This window comes from Dipodomys merriami, unplaced genomic scaffold (assembly GCF_024711535.1).
Source record: "Dipodomys merriami isolate MVZ:Mamm:240054 unplaced genomic scaffold, mDipMer1.0.p SCAF_510, whole genome shotgun sequence".
Classification (NCBI taxonomy): Eukaryota; Metazoa; Chordata; class Mammalia; order Rodentia; family Heteromyidae; genus Dipodomys; species Dipodomys merriami.
In genome coordinates, this window is record NW_027206081.1 from 113,546 (window position 1) to 124,248 (window position 10,703).

The 10,703-nt window shown below is 42.3% G+C and overlaps 1 non-coding gene across 1 annotated transcript; it reads left to right on the forward strand.

Moving 5' to 3' along the window:
• The first annotated feature begins 8,867 nt into the window (after positions 1–8,867).
• On the forward strand, positions 8,868–8,974 carry LOC138810932 (U6 spliceosomal RNA). Its single transcript, XR_011367273.1, has one exon. It is a non-coding gene; the product is annotated as a U6 spliceosomal RNA (small nuclear RNA).
• Positions 8,975–10,703: the final 1,729 nt, after the last annotated feature.

Sequence of the window (10,703 nt, forward strand, 5' to 3'; positions counted from 1 at the left end):
TTCCCTGGCCTCCTATAATCACCCCAAATATGTCAGCATACCAGGATGAGAACTGGAGGACAGATAGCTGCCTCAATGACATAGTATGGGAACAAGCCCTACTTAGGTCAAAGTGTCTCCCTAGACATCACCCTTACCAGCCTATCCTTCTGGGCTGCTTACCTGAGCTATTCAGGACATGACCAGGCCTCTCTGCGCCCAGGTATCTACCAGACACCTCACAAGGCACATACAGTTCACCTGCCTGTTCTGCTGCTACTGCATCTGTAGAGAACTTCTGGAACAGAAGTAGAAAAGTCCTTCCACTGTCTAAGAAATGAAGTTCAAGTCCTCATGTTGGAAAAGATGGTAGTGTTTATCCCCAAGTTTTCCATGGCCAACATCTTTCTCGAAGGCAAGGAAAGTTCAGAGCCAACCTCCCACACCCCATCAACTCTTGAAGACAACAGAGTTTTGCATAAACTCTTCCCCTAAACCCCCTGTGAGCCCACAGGCACAATCTGCAGTTATTTGAGCCAGAACTGTTTCCAAAGAGAAATGGGGCATATGAGCATGCCACCAAGTCCATGTGAGAGCTGGCCTGCACCCAAGCACAGAACGAGCCTGGTGGCACAACCCCCACAGGAACACCCACAAAAAGTATGGCCTCTGCGAATCAGAAACAAGGCATTCAAAGGCAGGACAAGGGCAGCGGTTAAACATGAACAATAGCCAGTCCACCACTCCTTCTGACTTACAGCTACATATCCACGATCAACAAGCCTCAAAAAAACTAAACCTCAGATGAAGATTAAGGTAATTCTAGAACATAAGGAAGACTTCAAGATTCAGGCATTGGAACAGTGAAATGTTCCAAATCCAACAACGATCAAAGCAAAGGAATCCCTGCTTCTGACTCACTGAATGGTGTTAACACTTAAGTGGTATGACATCCTAAAAATGGCCACAACAAAGAAAAAATTGACACAAATATCAATCTTTGCGAGAAAAGTGATCTTTGTTATCGCTGTTGAGGTCAAAGGCAAACTTCCATGCCTAATTTATGGCTCTGTCTTAAAAGAAATGGAAAAAGCCAATCTAGAGCATAATTCAAGCTCAAAGCAGGCTAAAGAGAGGTAGATGTAGAGAAGAAAGAAGAGAGCTAAGTTCAGATGTATAAGATCTTGCAGCCATTGTAGGATCTGGTTATTCCTTCTGGCTTTGTCTGATAAATTAATGAAAACAATCAGAAAGCAAAAGAAGGTAGGCTAATCAGCAAGCTTAGAGTAAAATACAAAGAATCTCGTCCTAAAATCTTCTTTCACAAGGAAATTTCAAAAGATTTTAAAAATTGGACTCCTTTGAGTATGATAGCTCATTCCTGTAATCTGATGTCCTTGGAAGATATAGGTAGAAGGAAGGGGGAAGTGAGAACCTATCAGAAAAATAAAGCAAAAAGAGCCAAGGTGGAAGGTGTGGCTCAGAGATTGAAGTGCCTGTATACCAAGAGCAATGCCCTGGGTTCAAACCCCAGTACTGCCAAAAATTAAAATAAATGAGCCAGGCACCCCATAATCCAAGCACTCGGGAAGAAGATGCAGGAGGACAGCTAGTCCAAAGCCCAGCCTAAAGCACACAGCAAGACCTGTTCTCAAGGTACTTAAGAGAAAAATGTTTATTTACCTCTGAATTCCCATTTAACAAGGGCTATAGCATCAGTTCCCTATACACAACACAAAGAAATAAATGGGGTGGGAAGAGAGGATGGACACATGAACACATGTATGTGGTCAGAGGCAACTGAACTCTGTCAACCTACCCCCACTTCTAAGCCTAAATCCATTCAGTTGTCAAGACCGGATGAGAAGCAAATTTTCAGTCCTCCCCTCCTACATAATGTTGACACCTGCCTGGGGTAACCCACCAGAACATAGCACTGTGCATGTTAAAATTCTGGGAACCTGATGCCTTCAGTCTAGCAACAAAGTGCCAGGGCAGGCTGCACACCCACTTCATCAACTTACAGGCATTTTGGCTGCTCCTGTCCACTGCCAACTACCAAGGCATTTCCTCAGCAACACACTGGGAGTTAGGCACAGGGCCCCTCTAACATGGCAAAGAAATTAGCCCAATGTGGCAGTGACCTCAGGAGGAAAGTAAGTTGAAGGATGGCCTGGGCTTGATTAAGACACTGTTTCATTTCTCACAAAATAAAACAAAATGTCCTTTTGAGAAGACATCTACACATTGCTAGGAAGCCTGCCACCCAAAAGCCTGGCCACACCAGTACCCTCATGAGTCTACCTACTAGAGAGAAGCTCCTAGTGGGCCACCCTGAGACCCAAGGGAAACCCTTCAAGGTGGAGTGCACAGCTCAGAACATGCTGAGCCTCTAAGGGGGGGGGGATTGCAAATGGCAGGGTGTCTGGGCAGACCAGGTCTAGGGGCAGAGGGCCGGACATGTTCTGGGTGAGGGGCCAAGAGCCAGCTGGCTGAGGCTGGGAAAATCCCGGGGCAAGGGACCAAAGGTTGGCCAGCCCTGGTGATAAGGAGGTCAGGTGCCAAGTGCCACACAGGGTCTCAAGGCAACCTGGACAGAGGGGCTGGGGTCCACATAGGGTCTTGGGCCACCCAGGGTGAGTGGCCCAGGGCTGGCGGGCAGGATCTGCAGGCATATCGAGATGAGTGGCCAGGGCCAACAGGGGTCCCTGGGCAGCTGTAATGAGGGGCTGAGGGCTGGGCCGGGGTCTCAGGCAGCCGGGACAAGGTGACAGGGTTCCCAGAAAATCCATGAGGATGTGCACAGGTCCAGCACGTCTCAGGAACAGCCATGCTAGGTCCAACAGTCAGCCTTTTACTTTCCTTCCCAGGACCAGTACTCTACTGCATGCACATGCCATGTTATCCATGTACACTCCACTATGTGTCAATCCTCCACTGCATACACATGCCATGTTCTCTGTATACAGTCCACTATGTGTCAATACTCCACTGCATGTACATGTTGTGTTCTCCATGTACAGTCCACTCTGTGTAAATACTCTACTGTGTGCACCTGCTGTATTCCCATGTACAGTCCACAGTGTGTAAATACTACACTGCATTCACAAGCTGTGTTCTCCATGTACAATCCACTGTGTGTAAACACTCCACTATGTGCACAAATTGTGTTCCCTGTGTACAGTCCATTGTATGTAAATACTCCACTGTGTGCACATGCTGTGTTCCCATGTACAGTCCACTATGTGTAAATAGTCCACTGTGTGTGCATGCCATGTTCTCTGTGTACAGCCCACTATGTGTCAGTACCCTACTGTGTGCACATGTTGTAAATCCCATAGTGTGGAAATACTCCACTGCATATTCATGTGGTATTCTCTGTGTACAATCACCTGCCAAGAGGTCCTTAGGTTGCTTCTGGCTTCTTTGACTATGGTGCACAATGATTTATGAACATAGGTGTGTCTGTCCCTACCTTCTGTTGGCATACACTTGAGAACTAGAGGTGTGTACCATCTCCCCACGCCACCATTTGGGGACCAAGCCACTGCTCTGTAAACCTCTGAGACACTCTAAGCACATCACCTCTTAGAATATAGCACAATTAGTCCTTTTCATTTTTGTCACTTTAATAAGTTTGAAATTTATTTTGATCCACTTTTTCCTAATCACCAGTGTTGGGCATCTTCTCCTTGTACCTTTCATGATATCCACAGGGCCTTTTGTGACCCTGGATGCATTTTGCCCAATTTTGACAATGCGTGTTATTGTTACCTTCAAATAGTTTTACAGAAGAGTTTTGATTTAACGTGTCCATTTATGTGCACAGCATATCTTGTACAAGCATTCTCCCTCCATCAGTTTCACTTCCTCCAAATATCCCAAACCCACCTATATCATTCAATTTCCAAGTTCCATTTTCACATACATATATTGAGACTGATATGTGCATCCTCCCACCATTCTTCTCTCTATTCACTTCCCCTACCATTAGTATCCACATGCTCTAGTCAAGACACATTTCAGTTTCCTGATATTCATTTTTATTAAACTATTAGCTTTTTGATGGGGTTATGCCATGGAATCTCACTCCAGCCTATGCCATACTTTAGTCAGTTTGGTATGGCATACACACACCCACATCCACACACACACACATATATTTATATATATGTTTATGCTCTAGATATATGTCATGCTAGCTTATTCCATACTTTAGTCAGTTTGGTATGACCAGTATGTTTGTTTTAGGTATAAGATCCACATGTGTTCCATGGACTAGTGGCTCATGCCCATAATTCTAGTCACTTGGGAGACTGAGGACTGATTCTAGTTCAAAGCCAGTCAGGCAAGAAAATCTGTAATATTTTTATCTCCAATTAACCAAGCAAAAGCTAGGAATGGAGCTGTAGCTCAAGTGGTAGAGGGCTATCCTTCAGTGAAAACACTAATGGACAGCACCCTGAGTTCTAGACCCTGTACTGGCAACAAAAAAAAGTTAAAAAGATTTGCATATGAGAGGCGACATGAGCTCCTTATCTTTCTGAGCTTGGTTGCTTCACTTCAGATCCATCCACTGCCCAGCAACAACAAAAAATTCTTCTCTGTCTGTCTGTCTGTCTGTCTGTCTGTCTGTCTGTCTGTCTCTGTCTTTCTCTGTCTCTCTGTTTGTGTGTGTGTGTGGGGGGGTGTAATGGTCCCGGGGCTTACTCAAGGCCTGGATACTATCCCTGAGCTTTTATGCACAAGATTAGCATTCTACCACTTGACTCATCTCTGTTTCTGGCTTTTTAGTGGTTAATTGAAGAAAAGAGTCTCACTGAGTTTCCTGCCCAGGCTACCTTTGAATCACAAGCAGCATCAGATCTCAGCCTCCTGAGTAGCTAGTATTACAGATGTGAGCATCAGAACCCAGAAGAAGTATGTATGGTTTTACTTTGTCTTTTTTATTTTTTTTACAGGAGTCTAAAGTTCCCTGAGTCTTATAAAAGGCTTTACATTCAGACTCTTGACCATTGTTGGAACTTTTAAGACTTTGGAGAGTCTTAAGATTTTGCCTTTTGAGAGGAACATGATCCTGAAGGGTCCAGGGGCAGAATGTTATACCCTTAAAATGAAATGTCCCCCACCAGCTCATATTTTCAAGGCATACTGCCCAACTGATGCTGCTATTTTGTGAGAGTATGGAAACTTTGGGAGGGTAGACTGGCTGAAGTAAGTAGGTTAAGGGGGGGACTTTGAAGGTTATACAGGGTCTCCAGTTCCCTTTCCTTTCTCTGCTTCCTGGCCTTCGTGATGTGGGCTGCTCTACTCTACCCCACCCTCAACCATGATGAACTAACAGCTCTAATCCCATAAGCCAAAACAGACAATTCCTTCCTTTGTTCCTGCGAAGTATTTGGCTATAACTATACAAAAATGACCAATGCAGCTATCTCAGCAATACATGATGATTGGGCTTCCAAAAGATGGTACTGACAGATCCAAATGCTGACTTTGTTTTTTTTACTCTAGCTCAAAGCTTCGCAAGTTTTACAGACCACAGGAATTTCCTAGGGATGCTATAAAGTATAAATTCATATTTAGCAGCTCTAAGGCAGGCCTGAAGTTCTGCTGGTCAACAAATCATCCTTGGAGGAGGAAGGTATTAGCTTACTTCTGAATTCAAATTTGAAATAGAAGTAGATTGGCAGCCATATTTCAGCATCTTAGACAACCCAGCTTTATCAGATATCAAAACAAAATTTTGGAGGATCTATGTATCTTGTCTGTCCCCACTAGCTCCTTTATATAATTTGGATTACTGATAGAATTATAGATCTACACAGAATTCTGCTTCGAAAGTGTTTCTGAAAACCAGTACCTCCAGCTAACAACATTGTTAGTTCCTTGCTTACATAGTTCTTCTTCCTCCTTCTCCTTCTTCTCCTTTTCCTCCTCCTGCTCTAGCCCCTTCTCCTCCTCCTGCTCCTGCTCCTCCTCCTCCTCCTCCTCCTCCTCCTGCTCTAGCCCCTTCTCCTCGTCCTGCTCCTGCTCCTCCTCCTCCTCCTCCTCCTCCTCTTCCTCCTCTTCCTCCTCTTCCTCCTTCTTTTCTATTTTTATTTTTTGGTTGGTTGTGGGGCTTTACCTTTTTTTTCAAGGTGGTATTCTAACACTTGAGCCATACTTCGTTTTCTGTTTTTTTTTTTTTTTTATGGTTAATTGGAGATAAGAGATTCATGGACTTGTCTGCACAAGCTGGCTTCGAACTGCAATCCTCAGATCTCAGCCTCCTAAGTAGCTAGGAATACAGGCTTGACCACTGGGTCCCACTATTACTGTAAATAGGTCTTTAAGAAGAGATTGCCCTACTAAAACCCCAACTTTTAGCTCAGTGCTTATCACTAAAGCACCAGGTTAGGAGAACAGACTCAGGACACTCTTCCTGGACTGACAGACCTAGCTCTTCCTCTTAGAACACTCATGCCACTGAACATGGGGAAATGAAGGCATGCATGCCATTAAGGAGATACATGGATTACACAAGCACGTCACAAGGGCAACTGGCACTTAGTAGGCACTGTTTAAGATTGAGCTGCAATAATGAGTAAAAATAAACAGTATCATATCCACTTGATCTTGTGACATATCTTGTTTGTCATATATTAATTTGTTGAATTTTTATGTTCTTTTTGCCTGTCCTTGTGTTTCAACTCAGGATCTGGGTGCTGTCCCTGAGCTTTTGTGCTCAAGACTAGTGCTCTACCACTTGAGCCACAACTCCATTTTTGGCTTTTTGTGGTTAATCGGAGATAAGAATCTCATGGCCATTCCTGCATGGGCTAGCTTTGAACCTTAAACCTCAGATCTCAGCCTACTTTGTAACTAGGATTACAGGAATGTGTCACAGGCACCTAACCATTTATATAATTTTAACACATTAAAAATATTTGCCTTGAGCAAAGACACACAAACAAGAAATTGTTCATCCAGACAATAAATAATTACAGAATGAAAGGTGACTTTCAAGGTAATGAAGCTGCTCTTCTTTGGCTTCACCAAGATGTAATCGAAAGGAGTAATTACTGAGAGTTGAACTTTCAATTGAATTAAATTCTAAGTCTATCTGAAGATTATGGCACCCAGGGTTGAATGTAGGGCCTTGGCACTGTCCCTAAGCTTTTCAGTATAAGACTTGAGCCATGGCTCCCTTGGGGCATTTTTGGTGGTTGATTGGAAATGAGAGTCTCAGATACTTTCTGCCATTGGCTGGCTTTGAAATAAAATCCTTAGATCTCAGCTTCCTGAATAGCTATGACTATAGGCATGAGGCACTGGTACTTGGCAATTTTACATTATATTTAATGAAACTCTTGAAACTCAAAGCATTTTACATTGTGTGTACAGTTTAGCTTCACTGTACATCCATTGGTGGTAATAACCACTGGGATATGTATATAATATTACATATATATTTTGTACATTATGGGGATGTGTGTATTTACTTATTAGTATTACTAAAGATCATTTTCACATCTTGAGTTATTTGATGTTTGCAAAATTAATCACATCAAGCAGTGTTTTAAATAACTCATGCTAATGCAGTCTGATTGTATTTCATGAATGTATTTAAGATTGCAATCTCTTAGCAGATAAATGATCAGTAAAATATGTGAGACCTCTTATTATAAGGTCTACAGTAAATTCAGAAAAAAGTGACTAGATAATATCAGCAAGAGACAACTTATCTCCATTTCAGTGATCCTAAATCTGTTCTTAATCCTGAAGCAAATAGCATGGGTTTAATTACAGTTATAATGGTCCTTTGTGATTTGGAAATTAAGATGCGATGCTCATAGGACAAGACCTAATAACTTGTATGCTAACTTTGCTGGAAGGAGAATAGGAATAACGTGGGGAAGTGGTCTGAGTCCAGAAGTCCAATGGGAAGACAATAGCCTCTTCTCTTAAGTGGATTGTTTTATGGTGGTACAGTGGCAGAGACAACATTGGCTTACCACTGTGCTTCACAATGTATGGTCTCTTGTATAGATATTAATGTTGTTGAAAAAAGAATTTTCAGGCTGTCATGTAGCTCAGTGGCAAAGTGATTGTCTAGGAAGCACAATGTCCTGGGTTCAATTCCAACTACCAAAAAGAACAGACCAAAAAAAGAATCTTCTGTTGGCAGTGGTAGTTCACACCTGTGGTTCCACCTACTTAGGAGGCTGAGATCTGATGATCAAGGTTTGAGTCATGAGGTTATTATCTCCAATCAACCAGCAAAAAGCTAATAGTAGGGGTGTGGATCGAGTGGTAGAATGTAAAACTTGACAAAAAAAAAGCCAAGCAGGAATGAGAGGACCTGAGTTCAAGCCTCAGTTTCAACACAATTTAAAAAAAAAATCTTCAGAATCCGGGCACTGGTGGCACACACCTGTAATACTAGCTACTCAGGAGGCTGACATCTGAGGATCGAGATTTGAAGTAGGCTGGTCATAAAAGTCCCTGTGAGATTCTTATCTCCAATTAGACCCTAAAAACTGGAAGTGGAGTTGTGGCTCAAGTGGTAGAACACTAACATTGAGCACAAAGAGGCCCAGGGACAGTGCTCAGGCTCTATAATCAAGCCCCAAAACAGAAACAAAAACAAATCTTCAGAAAATTTAAGATGACTCTGTCTCTATTAAGCCTGACTGAAAAGTATGTGATTGATGATGAATGACACTAATTACATTTAATTATAATACTTCTGATGAGGATTTATTCTGTGATGGCACTGTGCTGATCACTGTATATAAATTATTTAATTCCAACATAAAAGTAGCCCTTGGAGGTAGGGACTGTAATGTCTCCTTTTTACAGATGAGAAAACAAGGCCCAGAAATATGTGTCCAAAATCACAGAATGTGCTCACTTCGGCAGCACATATACTAAAATTGGAACGATACAGAGAAGATTAGCATGGCCCCTGTGCAAAATCACAGAGTTAATGGGTGGCAGGATCAGGGCTTAAATCTTGATCTGGGTACAAAGTACATTTTCTCCTTAAGTTGTGGTAAAAATATTTATTATTTTTCACAATGTGAAAATGTGTAAGTCAGTGACATTTAGCAATCCACAATTTTGTGTTACTATTGCATGATTTCTAGAGTATTTTTGTTTCCTCTAAAGAAGACCTATTAAGGAGTAATTCTCCAACATTATATTGCCTCTAACTCCTGGTAGTACTAATCTACTCTGTCCCTACAGATTTGACTATTCTATAGATATTTTATATCAGTGGAATCATACAATAAATGGCCTTTTATCTCTGCCTTCTTTTAGTTAGTACAGTGTTTGCAAAGTTAGCTTATATCAGTGCATGCATCAAAACCTTTTGTCCAACCAGGAGGCAGTGGCTCACTCCTGTAATCTTACTCAGAAGGCTGAGATCTGAAGAACACAGTTCAAAGCCAGCTGGGGCAGGAAAGTCTATGAGATTCTTATCTCCAATTAACCACCAGAAACCATGAGTGCCAGTATGGCTCATTCTGGTAGAGCACTAATCTTGAGGGTAAAAAGCTCATGGCAGCACTCAGGTCCTGCATTCAAGCCCTGCAACAACAAAAAGCAAGCAAACAAGAAAACAAACAAATAAACTGAAAAGTACCTTCTGGCCATATAATCTTTTTTTCCCGCTATATTTTATTGTTAAGTGTATTTAGTGACAAGAAGGGAGGTAGGGAGTTTCCCAAGTGAGTTAAGTTGGACGTTCGATACAATTCAGGATCTAGGTTTTCTCCATAATTATAGTTGCAATACAGGTTTAGTTAGAGAGAAGAGTTTTTCCCAGAGTTGTCTGCCAAGGCTGGTTTTGAACTATGATCCTGACATCTCAGACTTCTCAGTAGTTAGGATGCTAGGCATACCACCTGTACTCAGCTTCAATTTCTTTTTAGGTGTAAGAAAGGATTACCCTTAATTTTCCCCTCCAATCTGCTCTGCCAGATATTCAAGGCAACCTATTCTTCAGCAGTTGCTGGCAAAGGAATGAAAATACAATGAATCATGTAAGATTAATGAAGGTTGAGGCTGGAAGGGGCCCCATTTCCCCTGTGTCCTACAGTCACCTGATGCCTGAACAAAATCCAAAATGTAAGGGAAAGTGATGGCTGTAAGATGGGGCAGCCACCAGTTGTGTGGGCAAGATTCCCCTTTATCTCTGAGCTCAGGCCTTAACTGGATATTTGAAATGACAAACAAAACCATCCAAATCACCAACTTCAACATGCACAAGATGGAGCTCATGGTCCCTTCCCACTGTTGCATTTAGTTGTGACGAACATTCCCATTTCAGATGCCCATGCCAGCAAAAGAATTTTCACATCAGTTTTATCATCCATACCAAGCACTGTCCAAGTCCTGCTGATCTAGTCACTCTTACTTATATCTACTGCTACCATCTTAAATCCAAGTGACCTCATCAGTTCTTCCCTGGATACTCCAGTCTAGATTTTCACAGCACAGCTAGAGTGCGCCTTTCAAATATAAATTAGTTGTGTTTAAGACACTGCTCCTGGAATGAGGACTAAAATTTGGTCTTTGTTCAATCATTCTCGTCCCAGTCACACTGCTTTCCTTTGAGCTTAATAAGGTTTACACTTCATCCCACCTCAAGACATCTGCATCTGCCCCTTGTCACCTTTCCCATTCACCTTAACCTTCATTTCCAAAGGAAAGCTTTCCCACACATAATCATGGTC